General features: G+C 35.5%; 1 long non-coding RNA gene across 1 annotated transcript in view; it reads left to right on the plus strand.

The window, feature by feature from the left end:
• The first annotated feature begins 14,899 nt into the window (after nt 1-14,899).
• Nucleotides 14,900-16,444, plus strand: part of LOC125094739 (uncharacterized) — a 687,251-nt gene continuing 685,706 nt past the window's right edge. Inside the window, exon 1 of the long non-coding RNA XR_007125673.1 lies at nt 14,900-15,306. This is a non-coding gene — a long non-coding RNA (uncharacterized LOC125094739). The remainder of the gene's footprint in view (nt 15,307-16,444) is intronic.

Genomic DNA, 16,444 nt, shown 5'->3' on the forward strand with positions numbered 1-16,444 from the left:
TCCCACATCGGGCTCCTTGCTGGGCAGGGAACCTGCTTCTCCCTCTGCCTCTGCCTGCCTCTCTGTCTGCCTGTGCTCGCTCGCTCTCTCTCCCTCTGTCCCTGACAAATAAATAAATAAAATCTTAAAAAAAAAAAAAAGAAGTATTACTAAAGAGTCAGCAAAATGAATTGTCACATAAATTATTTTCAGTTATGTGAGTCACCAATTAAGACAAAGAAATATAAATATTCATGCTAAAACACAACTTACTTCAAAATAAAAACTACATTCCTTGAAAAGGTTAGCACTTCTTTTTTTTTTTTTTTAAAGATTTTATTTATTTATTTGACAGAGAGAGATCACAAGTAGACGGAGAGGCAGGCAGAGAGAGAGAGAGAGAGAGGGAAGCAGGCACCCTGCCGAGCAGAGAGCCCGATGCGGGACTCGATCTCAGGACCCTGAGATCATGACCTGAGCCGAAGGCAGCGGATTAATCCACTGAGCCACCCAGGCGCCCCAAAAAGGTTAGCACTTCTGATATGATTATCTTATAATATACGTGGTAGCAATAAGTCTTTAAATCAGCTTGAATTAATGTGTTATAATATATAAATGAGAACCTTGTCTTTTTTCTATGGGTATAAATATAAAAAATAGCAAAAAATAAATCAAAGAAGGAACAAAAACACTTTTTCTGCTCTAAACAGAAACTAACCTTTTTTTTTTTTTTCCCCAGAAGAATTACCACTTACGAATACAGAATCTGTTTTAGCAACCAAGTGACCAATGTTAGGAGTCACAGAGCTTTGATAATCAGGATTTTACCATACACATACCCAAAGTCATTAATAACTGCTCTTAGCAGTAACACTTTCTCTGAAGCAAGAGGAAAAGTTTGTGACAAGAGTTCATTTAACCATATCACATATTTCCAGGGTGTAACATAGGATTAGTAAAAAGAAACACTAAGGATATCTGTAATTATTTCCAAATATTAAGAGTGATATAAAATAAGAAGATCATGAAGTAACTAAAAGTGGTCAGTAATTTTCTGTTCAGTTTCATTTTATAGTTTCAACTTCATGGTACTTGCATTTTCCATATATGATTTAAGGTAAATAAAGTCAATATCAATCACAATGTCCATATGGTATGGAGATGTAAAGGGGAATGGCCTGTCTATACAATAAAAATAGTCAACATATAGTATCTAATCATAATTGCCTAGGGATTAAGGTAAATGCTTTAAGTACATAATTTCATTTAATTTCCATAAGATTCATAAGAGAAACCTGCAAGGGTAAATCCTGTAATTATCCATTTTAGTAATTGAAAAATCTGACAGTCTAATTTCAATGACTAATGTTATATAATAAGTGAATAGCTTAGTCATTAGTCACACCCAGAGCTTTCTAATGCCAAAGCTACATTGTATACCTCCTTTGTACCACTACAATAATGACGAATGATTGTAACACATTTCTATTTAAGAATTAATTTGATACTTTTCTTAAAGTGTAAATTTTGAATGAGTCAACCTGTATTAAGAATTTATTTCATTTAACTTTCATAATGATGCAATATATGCTTATACAAAAGGACAGAAAAGATTACTGTAAGGAATAGAATTTCATTAAAAGTTTGCAAATTGATATTTTCATGAAGCAGAATATACCATATTATATAGAAGGAGTAATTATAAAGAATTATGTAATTTGATATTAGCACATTATTTGTACCCTACGCTACTGAACAAAAGTTTTGTTCTGAAAAAAAATGATAAGAATTTTGTTTCGGTTAACTTTGACTATAAACAAAGACATTAACTCTTACTATTTCCAGAAGCCACAGAAAGGATCAAGGACCTAGAGATTTCAAAGTAAGGCTGTATATTCAAGTATCAGATAGAATGAGAATGAAAACATGAAACCTAAGATGTGATCTAATTAACAGGAATTAATGAAAATGTCCTGGAACAGTTTTCAGAAAAAATAACACAATAATTTATTCTTGTATTATTCCACACGAGTCATACCTCAAGAGGCAGAGTTGGAGGGACCAAGTTTGAATTCCATGTTCATGAATTGGACAGGGAAATTTAATTTATTGCATTTAGCATCAACTGAAGAATAGTTAATTCTCCAAAGGACTACTCTAGAAGTAGGAATAACATATATTTCCAAATATATGGAAAGATAATTAGGTAGAGTGAGCAAGGAATCAGGAGGCGTGAAGGGAGAGAATTGCTCCCTGCCATTAAACAAGGCTTTTATTATATATTCCATTTTTAGTTGTATGGCAGAAGCCTATGGAGCAACCAGACTATTTTCTAATATTTTCAGCCTACCTAATGCTATATATCATGAAGGAAGTTCAACCTATTTAAGGCTTGTCAACTTTTTCACTCAGCAGCTTTAGCCATTTTGCTTTCTGGCTTGGACAAATAAGAGTCCTCTGAAGATGTGGGGCTGGCTCACATACAATCTTCTTTGAGGAGTGTACATTAATACAGAGTATCCAATATCCACTATCAAGATTATATAACCTACTTTTTCACCCTGTTTCAATAAAAGAGATAGTGTTGTTGTTAAGGGAGGGGGTTGACTGTAAGAATTTAGATAGCTTTCTTCATTTTCTCATTCTCTAGTGGTTGACCTTCATTAATATCATAAACCGATTACAGAGCAGTAAGAGCCCCCAAATCAGTCAATTTCCCCTTCAAGATTTCCCATGTGAACTAGAGATACAGGAAATCACTTCAAGAGAACTAAAGTTCCATTATAGCAACCAAAACTCACTCCCCAAAACTTAGAGACCTTTTACTATTATCTTAAAAACATCAGAGTCAGCATGAAAGCTGAATGCAGGACAGGTTAAGCCTTGAGATAGGCCTGTCACTGCTATTCTTTTTTTTTTTTTTTTTAAGATTTTATTTATTTATTTCACAGAGAGAGAGATCACAAGCAGGCAGAGAAGCAGGCAGAGAGAGGGGGAAGCAGGCTCCCTGCTGAGCAGAGAGCCAGACGTGGGGCTCAATCCCAGTACCCTGAGATCATGACCTGAGCTGAAGGCAGAGGCTTAAACCACTGACCCACCCAGGCGCCCCATGTCACTGCTATTCTTAAATAGCAACCACTACTCACCATAAGAGTCTCACCTCCTAAGTTAATCAGCCAAATTTCTAACAACTGGTCTTGTTTCTATCATGTTTAGTCCTTTTTTTTTTTTTTTTTTCCCTTTCAGGATCAGTATTTGTGGTTGTTTCAGTAACTATTATCTGAAAGGGGATGAAACTTTCTGTCTAATCAGAATAAATTTCATACTATTTGCAATAATGGGTAGGTCTAGGACAGAGCGTCAGATGGGTGACAAGTAGTAACAACTAAAACCACTGTTCACGTAGCTGGCAAAAAATTCTCTCAGTTGCTTTTTATTTATAAATATCTTTATTTCACCTTCATTTTTGAGGTATATTTCAATAATGTAGAATTCTGTGTTGATATTTATTTTTGCTTTAGTGCTTTAAAACTTTTTCAATTGACTTCTTGTCTCTCTTGCTTTTAATGAAAGATCAGTCATCACATTTTTATTTCTTTTGTGTAATTTGTTTTATTTCTCTATTTCAAGATTTACTCTATGTTTTTAGTTTCGAGAAGTTTGCCTATGTTGAACTTAAGTATGGTTTTCTTTGTGTACATTTGCTTGAGGTTTACTGAATCAGTAAGTGTGTTTTCATTAATTTTGGAAAAATTTTCATTTCTATTACTTCAAATACTTTTCTCTTCTGCCTTTTCTTTCTTATCTCTCTGTGGGGTTCAAACTACATGTATGTTAGGTTGATATTACCCAGTTAATAATGAGGATTTTTAAATTTTTTTGTGGGGGCACCTGGGTGACTCAGTGGGTTAAAGCCTCTGCCTTTGGCTCAGGTCACGATCCCAGGGTTCTGGGATCGAGCCCCGCATTAGGCTCTCTGCTCAGCGGGGAGCCTGCTTCCCTTCCCCTCTCTCTGCCTGCCTCTCCACCTACTTGTAATCTCTGTCTGTCAAATAAATAAATAAAATCTTTAAAAATAAATAAATAATTTTTTGGTGAGATTTTTTTCTCTTTGGTATTTAGTTCAGTAATTTAATTTTATTTATCTTTAACCTTACTGTCCTAATCTTCCATCACATATAATCTGCTATTAAATCCATCTAGTGAATTTTTCAAATTTTTCATTTCATATAATTTTCACTTATAAAAACATTAATTTTTTAAGTTTTTACTTTTCTTACTGAGATTCCCAATCTATTCTTTTCTTAGGACCATATTTTCCGCATACTTCAAAAATTATTTATAACTGGTTTAACACACTTTGTGCTAATTTCAACATCTGAATTACTTCACATTTTCTCTTTTGCTATCTTTTCCCATTGACTAGGTCATATTTTCTGTTCCTTTTCATGTCTAATATTTTATTTTATTTTATGAAAACATTTTACTTTCATTTACTTATGCTTTTCCAGTTTAGTGTAAAGGATACAACTTGGGAACAGCTAATTGAAAAGATGCATTGGACAAGGTATGAGGGCAGCACTTCAGTGTGTTCAGCAATCCAGAAAGCTTTCCGAATCTCCATGGATCCAGAGTTTTTATAGGTGTCAATCTTCATCTCCTTTCTCCTCTCCCTGGACTTTGGTGGCTGGGGCTGACAGCTCCAATCCTCTAAACACTTGATCTCTCTTGTTACCAACCCCATCCTGAGGCTATCTAGAGGCCCCAATTTCCTCCTTAACACAATCTCAGTTTATGGGTTTATGGGTTTTGGGAGCTCTGTGTCAGAACAGGGGACAAGGTTAAAAAAATATAGATATAGATATAGACATAGATATAGATATAGACAAACAAAATCTATATATAGATATATAAAATCTATATATTTATATATATAAATATTTAAATATATTTTAAAGATTTATTTGAGAGGGAGAGAACAAGCCAGGGAGACAGCATGAACAGAGGGGAAGGGCTGAGCAGAAGCAGACTCCCCACTAAGGAGGGAACCCAATGCGGGCTCAGTCCCAGGACCCTGGGATCATGATTTGAGCCGAGGGAAAACACTTAACTGACTGAGGCACCTGGATGCCCCAAAATATATGTTTTTAATTTAAAGTATGGGAAATATCAATCATTTGATTACTATTCTATTACTTGCATAAAACTTTAAATACAGTTCAATGTTTGCCCTTTTCTTCACATACATTTTACCATACAGAGTGAGCATCTTTTTCTATGCATTAGCATGTTGTCAAACTCGAAGTTTGAATCACCTTCCATGATTTTATCCTTTTCACTTTCAGTATTATAAAACATCTATGAAATTTCTTTAATATTAAGTTTTTTCAAGCACCACTTACGAGATATGTCCAACCATTTTGTCCCAATCATGTACCTCTTTTATGCCAATAAGTTTACCTTAATTAAGTTTCTCTGGGTGCGTATCAGGAGTCTCTCAAAGGATTACATGTCTGTACCCCCATGGCCAGCTATTTCTTCTATGTTTTTATTCATAACAGATTCTAATTTACCTTCCAGCATTTTCACATTTTGTTTCTCTGACATACATTTGTCGATTAATTCCCTCTTTCAATTACCCATTTTTTTTTTTAATGGTGTATGGCTTTATCACTTAAAGAGAGAGACACAACAAAACTACATGCTTTGTTTTCTGTGCATACACTGAGTAGCAGATGCACGGTGACAATCACCAACAGACTGAGAAAAGTAGTATGACTGAACATGGATTTGGATGTACATATATTATTTATATAGCTACCTGTGGACTGAAGAATTAGCAGCAAGTACATCTTTCATGCAGTTACTTAGTGCCTATTTTGTGGTGACTGAAATCAACTCTGTTGTTGGGGGAATGGTATTATATAACTAAATCATGGTAATCACAATTTGTACATATATGGACCATGCAAAATTAGGACTGCCTATTGTTGTTTGATCTCTGTTACCTCTTGGCATGTGTATGGTTTTATATCATATTACAGTGTTGAGATTTGAGAATTATTTTTGGGCTTTTTCATATATGAATAATATTTGATAAGGCCTCCTTTCATTTGATCCAAGCCTTTTGGACTTAATAAGCAAGAAGAAAGGAATATGGAAGTTTGGAGATTATAAATTTCTCTGAGGAACATAAGAAAGAAGGTATTATTTGTTGAATATTGAAACAAGTGTCTTTTTTAATGAATGGATTGATCTTTTAAAACTTTTGATTAAATGGTAACATTTATGATTTGGAATTTAGAAATATAAAGTTGAGGTTTTAAGCTTGATGTAAAAGATGAATAAAGATATATGATATCTATATCCAGACTCTAAGATCTAGGAAATGGTCATTTTTTTTTTTCACTGTTGTATCCCTAGTAAATAGGAGAGTTCTGGGTATAAACTCGGTGTAAAAATTATTTTTGAGTGCATGAATAAACTACAAATAAAATTCTCTTAGTGATCTTTAAAAAAATAACAACTCAAGACTAATTCTGGGTCTTTTGGCGTATTATGAACCATCTTTATAATCCCTGCATTGTCCAATCTTATCAGGTAACACCTACTCAAGTAGGTAAATTGGCATTTTACCATTTTAAGGGATTAGAACTACCAGTTCTTCTTATTTTATGTTACTAATTGCAATCTATTAACAAATAAATCTAAGAGATTAATCAGATAATATGACAAAAATGACCTCTGGTACATAAGAAAAAGAGACAGATCTCAGTATATGGGTCTGATTTGGAAGACCTAAAATCAGTACATGTTAAAACCTTACATACCTTCCTATCCGCTAAGGAAACTATTCCTAAGGTGTAATGCAATGAGGTACCAATGATTAGAAGTATCAAGATTTCTCTGCACTCATTTACTTGATTATCTTATAATTTTGGTTTTGTGTTTAGATAACTTATTTTGCATGACATATGTGTGATATTTAAAAACATAATTCACAACACTAATGTAAAAAGGAGAAAAATCATAAGCATAGTAATAGGCGAAAATTAGTATTAAGATTAATATCAACTTGTGATTAAAGCTGCTAGAAAGACAAGAATAGAAGGGACAGTTCTCAATTTCATAAATGGTCCCTACAACAAAACAAATAAAAAATATCAACATATGGAAAACTTTAGCCCTGACATAGGAATGAGAAAGAGATACTCACTGCAATGCCCTGGAGACATTAGTCAGAATAATAAGATGTTAAATAAAGAAAACAATTTAGGTGATTGAAATAAACTTTCATGAAGTGAACAATCCCCTTTTGAAGAACTGTAAAATGAGACAGAAGGCAGAAAGCTTTTATAGGAAAAAATGAAGACCAAGGAAGAGAAAAAATAGAAAATATCAGATTGGCTAGGGTCACACAGTCAACCGTGTTTGATGTGAGAAGGTCCAGAGCTGGCTTAGAATTTGGTAAATGACTGACTGGCTATCCTGCATTTCTGGTCAAGTGGAGTATTTACAGAAACATGGAAGTTACCCAACGTTTGGTTTGCTGACGAAGAAATCATAAAGTTCATTATTTTCTAAATTTAGAGTGGTTTATCTTTGAAATGTTTTTCTTTCCCTTTGGGCAGATAGTTTCCTTAAACTCAGGGGAGAAAGCCTAAACAATATCCTGTCAGGATCTAAATACTAGCTTCCAATTTGGACATTTGATCATAGAGTTACCTTTAAAAAGTCCTTTCCAATACCTTGCCAGGTTTTAGCCACTACAAAAAATGAATATTCACGGAAGTATTGAATTACTCCATAGATGAAAGAGGCATTCCCTAAGAGGGTGAGAATAATACTATTCCCCTGAGATCCACTCCCAAAGACATGTCCCTCCCAAAAACAAAAGACTTAAGCTAATCCCCCTGAGAGCTAGCAATAGTCAGTAGGGTAAATGGAGTACTACCCACATTTCTTTCTAGTCATATGTAGTCACAAATGAAATTAAACCCACATTTCTCTCTGACCATAATTTTGGGCCCTCAACCTATTGGTTGAGTTCCCTGTCTATGCAAGAACAAAAACCTGCATGTCTCAGGCAAGCAGAAAGCCAAGTCAAATTTTCAGAACACAAAATGAGACAAACAAAAAGGCAATAGCTTTCCCTAAGAGAGTAAGGATCAATAAACAATGGGCACCCAAAACCAAATTCATAGGAGTCTGATTTGGAACGGCAGGAGTATCATGAAATTTACCTTCTTTTCTTGGCTAGGCAATGCAGAAATCTGAAAGAACTAACTCTGGTAAGAATTCTTACCCCTCACTTGCTTCTGTCAGGATCCCATTTAAACTCCGGGGTTTAAAGTAGAGCATATAGCTTTGATATCTGCCAGAATTTGGCAAGATTTCCCATTAATTTTACTTTCCCCTTGGCTGTTTAAGGGAATAACTGGCAGAAGTTTACTGGAGAATCCCTTGAGATCCCATCAATGCTGGAAGGTGCTTTTAATGGGGGCCCTTCTTGGAGTATAGATATGAGGCATTCGAGTTGATGTGGAAGAATTTTCACAAAACTTTCAAGGACACTATTTTTTCCCTTGTCACAGTTGATTGCAAGTGAAACACTGATTTCTGGTCCAGTGCTCTGATGATAGACCCCTAGGAGGGTGAAACAGGGTAGGCCTAGATGTTATTTTAGCTTTAAGGCCTTGGAGCTGTTGCAGTTATAAGACTATTTATTTGGTAGACTTTGTTTATGGTCTTGTGGTCTATTTGAAATAGAAAGGCAATTCAGATAGAGGATTAGTAGGCTGTGAATACTCAGGTAAAGAAGGATAAAGGGGAGTAGCAGGAGTCACATCAGTCTTATAAGACTATATTTAGGTACCTCTTGTATATATAATTTTTCATTGGCCTTATACAATGAATCTTTTGATGAAGTTATTTTGGGATATTAGAGACTTCTGGGAGTTTCTGCATGCCAATTAAAATAAATATCCCATTCTGTTTGTTTGATTTGGGAACCCTTGCTTTGAAGTGAACTTCTCAAATGAACAATTTTATCTAATTGGAACATTTCCCATAGTGGCTATTGTAATTCTAGGTTGTCTTAGTAAGATTTTTACCATTTTTGTAGATGCCTACAGATTCTGGGACTATAGTTCTTAAACATAAAATAAGCAGGGGCCATGCTCAATTCTTTGAAAATTGTGGGCTCCATTTCTTCAGCTAAACTTCCTTGGAGCCAAATTAACACCTAAGGGGGATGTGAAGCTGGATTGGGGATTTTGTGGTGTTTTACAGTGTACCTCATTACATGGAAATTTTCTCAAGGTTGACAGGTGACCTAGTGCCAATCTAACTCATCACATGACCAACTTATCCTACCAGGGAATCTCTGAATTTGGTAGAGAGCACTCGAATAGTTTTTAAGTCCTTGATCCATGCCCACCAATCTTGCAGCTTTATTTTCCAAGATTACCATTAACAATAGATCTATTGCAACTTTACCTGAAGATTTCTTTAGAATGATGGATGCCCAATGGATTTTAATAGTCCAACCTATGCCTACTAAGATTTTGATTTTAAAGTTCCAAAGAGTCCAAATCTGTGGTCTTAATCTATTTCTCCATCTTCCCCAGCTTTTTATGCTATTTACCTAACTCAAGGCATTGTAAGTACCACAATGGCTGCCACCCCTTACATAAACATATATCTTTAAAATTAAGTTTCCATCAGAGAGCTGCATGCAAGGGGGCGGAGCTCAGATCCGATAGCCACTTACCCATGACCTTGGTAAAGATTAGATGAAAAGTGAATTCAAAGATTCCATGGGTGCCTGGCCTGAGCAACTCATCCTACAAGCCATTCCCACTCAGCTTCAGATCCCATTCCTTGTCAGCAAAAGCTGTTAAAAGTGATTAAAGAAAATAATCTAGATCATACAAATAAACTTTAACATTTCATGAAGTGAAAATTCTTTTGGATAACTGCAAAATAGAGTGGAAGGCAGAAAGCTTTTATAGGAAAAAGAATGAAGAATAAAGAAGATAAAAACAGAAAATAACTGATTGGTTGGTGCCACATAGTAAATCTTGCTTGGAGTGAGAAGGCCTAGAGCTGGCCTGGCATTTTAGGATTGGTGTCCTAGATATACTCCTTCTGGTCAAAAAGAACATTTAAAAGGACATGGAATGTTGTTTCATTTTGCTAATATGGCACCCCAAGCAGTAGTGGCAACATGTTGAATCCAGAAAGTTATTCCAAAAAAGGCAAGGAAATGGAATAAAAATTATTAGTGTTGGAATCAGAAAATAAAAAGGTCAATATTTACAAGCAACAATATTGTGTATGTAGGAAATTCAAAGAAATTTCTACATAAATTCCCATACACACACACACACACGCACACACATATATATGTTAACATATTATCATGAAATATAGATACATCGAATATATAGGCTAATATAGTAGAAGATACAGAAGATATCTACACCTAAATTCTTAAACATTACTGAGAGAAATTTAAAAAGGAAACTAAATTAATAAAAGGATATTTCATATTTATGCACTGGAAATCTCATTATTATAAATATATAAATTCTCCCCCATTGATCTATACTTCAATGCAATCCTAATCAAAATCCAGGAGATACATTGTTGGGAAATTATTGTTCATACTAAAATTTATAAAAGATACAAAACAGGGGCACCTGGGTGGCTCAGTGGGTTAAAGTCTCTGCCTTCGGCTCAGGTCATGATCTCAGGGTTCTGGGATCGAGCCCCGCATCAGGCTCTCTGCTCAGCAGGGAGCCTGCTTCCCTTCCTCTCTCTCTCTGCCTGCCTCTCTGCCTACTTGTGATCTCTGTCAAATAACTAAATAAAATCTTTAAAAAAAAAAAGATATAAAACAGCAAGAGCCTAATATAGCTATGTCCAACACAATTGGAGAAATTATACTTTGAAATATCAAGGTATATTTGTAAGTTTTAATAATTAGTTGGGTGGGTTTTTGGTGTGAAGATAAGCCCATAGAATAATGGGTCACCTAGAGAGTTCAAGAGATTACCCTATCATATATAGTCACTTGATGTTTGTCAAAGGTGACACTGAACTCCAGTAGCAAAATTAAATTTTCCCAAGAATCAGCAACGTTCTTCTGTGAGGTGCCAAATAATAAATGTTTTAGCTTTTGCAGACCACATAGACTCTATTGCAACTATTCAATTCTACCTAAAAACATCAAGAGATGAGATGGCAACAAATGGTCATGGTTATGCTTCAATGAAACTTTATTAATGAATACTGAAATTGAGTCATACAATTTTCATGTCACCATATATTATCCTTTTTATTTTTTCCAACTATTTATTTATTTATTTATTTATTAAAGATTTTCTTTATTTATTTGACAGTCAGAGATCACAAGTAGGCAGAGAGGCAGGCAGAGAGAGAGGAAGGGAAACGGGCTCCCGGCTGAGCAGAGAGCCCAATGTGGGGCTCGATCCCAGGACCTTGAGACCATGACCTGAGCCAAAGGCAGAGGCTTTAACCCACTGAGCCACCCAGGCGCCCCAATTTTTTCCGACTATTTAAAAATGTAAAGTTTTTTCTTAGCTCACGTGTCATACAGAAACAGATTTTCTCGTTGGCCATGTCTTTTTTGACTATTAGTGTTTTCATTAAAGTGTACATGATCAGTTGAATTATTGACATAGGAGAAAAAAATATATCAATACTCCACTTGACACCACACACACAAAAAAATCACTGTCAGTAGTATTGCAGACCCAAATCTGAAACAGAAAGGTTTATAGATTCTCTAAGTTAACATAGGAGAATATTCTCAGTAGCTTGAGGTAAGCAAATCTTTTTTAAAATGCTATTTTTTTTGGAAACCACAATCTTAGCACTCTGAATATCATTCTTATAGATTTGGTGATTATTTTTAGGCCTTTTCAATGAAAGACTTAAGTTTCTTTTTTAGACAAACGTAGCCATAAATTTATATTATCACTTCCAAATGATATTCATGAATAGAGTCTTTTACTTAGTCATATCAATCAATAATTATGACTAAGGTGATAAAAATTTAATAATTAAAATTACCTTCACAAAATTCTTAGTATGTATTCTGTGTGTGTATTTAGTTGTTCATACATAAGAATTAGCAAAGGCAGAAGGATGGGCAGAAGATGGCAAGTGCCATAGCCTAACTGGTTCATTTTCCAGATTCATATGGTAAAGCTGAAAGATCAAATGTATTAAGCAGGAAATAATTTAAGGCATATGTGACTGGGGGAATCCATGGCATGGATGTTTACATGACTACCATATAAATTCTCCTCCCTTTTACATATTGAATGGAATACCTATATAGAGGCTGCACATTCTGAGAAATCATCATGGGGCTTCAGATGTAGAACTGGTAGTCAATGTTTAGGTGGGTTATCCTATAGAAGGGAGCTTAAGATTCTGAAATTCACAGGTGTGAACCAAAACAAAATTCTTAGAGGAGAATCAATGTTCATCATAGTAAAATGGCAAAATAAAAAATCTAAAGACCTGGGCATAAATGGCTGGAAGAGGTAATGAGTATTTCTGACTTATTTTTATATTTATATATTATAGTTATCTATATATGTTATGTTTATGGCTTAGCTTTATGTTTATGTGTCTGACAAAAAGTATCTATAATTAGGCAAGAGTTAAACAGCATCTTTTTTTTTTTAATAACAACTTTGAAATGAGAACCAGAGCATGGTATAAAATATAGTTCAATTTCATTGTTAGCAGATCCCATACTTGCAAATCTGCCCACTTGTTCCAATCCCCCCTTAACCCACAATGAGTTCTTAGTGCCTTTTTTGTCATTCATGGATATACCCATTATTGAAAAAATTGAGTCACCTGATTCTGTATTCCTAGATGAGGTGGAACAAGGTGATCCTCATACTGTACACAAGTGTCCCTTCTGCAGTCTATATCATGACATATTTTTACTGTGTTTTTCTTTTCTTTCTTTCTTTTTTTTTTTTTTTTTGGTGTTTCATTGTTTAAAATGGCCCCCAAATATAGTTCTAAAGTACTGTCCAGTGTTCCTAAGAAGGTTGTGGTGCATCTTACAGAGAAAATACATGTCTACCATAAGCTTAAGGCATGAGTTATAGAACTGTAGGAAATGAGTTTAGTGTTAATGAATAAAAGTATGTATTAAGTTCGTTTTTTTTAAACAAAAAATACATAAAACAAGGTTATGCACTGAAGTTGGTTTAAAAAAAAAAAAAGTTATGACCAAAGGCTTGCAGTAATCTAACCCTACATTTCCTGCTGGAAAAACGGTTCAGTATTCACTCAGTGTCAAAGCAACTTTATAAGATAATTACTGCAAGAATGAGAGCTGACTGTAACTGCCTTACCCATAGCAGTTTATATCATTCCTATTAGCACAATCTAAAAACAATTCATTTTTTCTATAAACAAATCGTTATTTGATCTATAATTTAGCTATAGTTCACTATCATTTTAATTATGAAATAATATAATTAGTCTACTGATTATCACTTTTGCACTGTCTTCTGAGTTTTATAAAATAATGAGGTTTCTATTTCTCCCCTACCTTTTATATTAAATCTCCCAGTCGGATTAGTGTTTAATTAGGAAAGAAACTGAAAATTGAACATGTAAGAGCATTCCAATAAGATAGCTGAATATTGATTTTATCCACTTTTTAAAAAGTTCCTTTTACCTGTAGGAAAGTAGTAAATTGGTACCAGAGACAAACTTGGATAACATTCTAATTCTTTCATTTTAAAAATTATTACTAAATACACCAACTTAAAGGTCCTCTGAAATTGTAGTTTTCTCATAGATGCAGAAATTAGATCTCAGAGAATAATGCCTTAACTTAGGTTATAGGGCAGTATAAATGGATAGAAGACCCTGATCCCAGACCTTTTCCATGTTTTTTTCTCCTTCTAAACAGAATGGGCTTTATTTTCCTCCCACTTTATATATGATAATAACTGCTACATAGCAGTTATCTTGTTGCAGGCATAATTTAAGTTGCAAATATTAATTAATTTTATACTCCTAACAACCCTATCATTAGGTACATTTCCCAGAGAAGTTAAATATCTCACCCAAAGTCACAAATCTTATAAATAAAACAGAGACTAGAAGTGAACGGGACTTCTGAGTGACCTTTACTCACCAGGCTTACTGGAAATAAGTTTTCGTTATTTATTTATTTTTTTCTTTAGGACTCATAAATTTAACGTTTACATTTCACTGTCAACTGTATTTTATTTTGTCCACAAACTTCTGAAGTGAAACGATTATTTTTCCCAACTTTTCTATTAAAAAAACAACAGGTTGAAAGAGTTATTTTTGTTTTGTTTTGAGTCTTTTTTTTTTTTTTGACGACCTTTATTGACAGTCACAGGTCCCTCGGGTGAGCTCTGAGGTGGAGGGTCCTAGTAGCACCTACCCCAACTGCCTTGCCTCATTGCCTGCTGGTGACGGACAGCATGAGGGGATTCTGTCCCTTCACAAATGGCCTCCACACACAGTGGGCAGAGACTGAAGAAAAAAACAGACCAGTCTAGACTAGTAGGTGGCAGTAACAAGCACGGGAACTTACTCAGCAGGCCAGTCTTTCGTGAGTAGATTCCTGACCACCTTCCAGAATCTTCAAAGTTCATGTTGAGTACTGCACGTGCTTCAGCCACCTGTATTTGCCAGGTGGCTCAACACTTTGCTCTCCCAAGGCTAAGTAAGCCCTTCAAAGCACTTTCACGACAGAAGCTAGGGGGGCGGAGCCTATAGTCCAAGACAGGGGAGGGGACGAGGAGCCGCGAATTGCCCGGATTTAAGTTGAGTCAACCAGCAGTCACGTGATCCTGATGCGCTCCTCGAACAACTCCCAGGGTGTTGTGACTGGTAGCATCACCTTGCGGGCAGCATGCGGGTGAGCCGAGCCTTCGAGAGGTCCAGAGCGGAGCTAAACCAGAGCCATCTTTCCCACAGCCTGAGAGCAGGGACAGCACTGCCAGCTGAGCAGCTCCGCACACAGGGCTTTTCTTGTCACTCAGAGCTAGTGGAGAGTGAGACCCAGTCAGGGGCCCCTCACATTCGAGTCAGGGGGAGAAGGCAGGCTGCTGCCACGAGGAACAAAAGCACAGACAGATCTGCTGGGGGCTGAGGCCTGGGAGCGAGCTGCGTCGGTGGCCGGCTGCGTCCATGGCTCTTCAGGGCTGAGGTGCGGCCTTCGTCAGTTCCTGGGCTTTTCTCTTGAGGACGCTGTGCAGACGTTTACGAGCCCTCCCGGATCTTAAGGTAGGCGGCTTCCGTTATTAATCTCTTTAAGGTGAATTACACACAAAGACAGAAATGTGGACAAATTGGGAATTTATTAACAGCGTACCAAAGAAAATATGTTTTTTTATTAAATTTTTATTGTATTATTTTTGTGAGAGAGAGAAAGAGCGAGAGCAAGGCCGAGAGCGAAAGAGAGAATGGGGGCGGGGCGGAGGGTTGTAGGCGGAGAAGCAAACTCGGTGCTGAGCCTTGCTCATTCCCAGGACCCCAGGACCGTGACCTGAGCCAGAGGCAGACGCTTAACAGACTGAGCCACCCAGGGGCTGGAAAACAGGTGTTTTAACAACCACAAAGGACACAGGATTAAATATACTGAGGTTGGAATTCCAGTTTGAACACTTGGTGTTACTATACTTAAGATTTTATACATCAGTGTTTCGGTGGTGTTTCCATGAAAGGGAGATAATACATATTTATCTCAAACATTTTATAGAAGAAAGAAATAATACAAAAAATTCAAGCCCATGAAAAATTTTGAAATAAAAACTAGCATTCCTTGTGTTTCTGGAAAAAAATAAAATGTTTTCTTGGGTAGGTTAACTTAATTCCAGAGACAGGCACTGAGAGAATTGTGCTTTATGAAGGGCTCTGTGATTTAGTGTGTGTAATTTAATATTTTAAATTGTTTGCTGTTTTCTTTATCCTCATCTTAGTCCTAAGTAGAGTAATTGAACTGCATTATGCTATGTTAGAAATGAGTTTAAATTTGTTTGTAGTGCCTTACAAGCATAAAATAATATTCAGTGTTTACTAAATTGTTCTGAATACTACTTCAAGAATGTGTTTTCCCTTTCATGTTTTGTGGTTTTAAAAGGAAGTGAAAGCAAGCTTCAGTTCAATACGTATCAGAATAATTAAAACTTACAAGCTCATTTAATCAATTTTTACCTGGAAGAATGTAATGCATAGAAATAAAAATCAGACATGACTCTTTACTAGCGATATAAGGTTAGGTATATTATATTTTTGTTAAATGTAAATGTGCAAGTAAATTAGAACTACTATTATGTGTTATGCTTCTGAGAGTCCAGGCTGAAATCAATAGAAACATTATGAAAATGTGAGTTAATTAAGATTATAAATTACCTTCCTGCAA

This window comes from Lutra lutra, chromosome 3 (genome assembly GCF_902655055.1).
Source record: "Lutra lutra chromosome 3, mLutLut1.2, whole genome shotgun sequence".
NCBI lineage: Eukaryota > Metazoa > Chordata > Mammalia > Carnivora > Mustelidae > Lutra > Lutra lutra.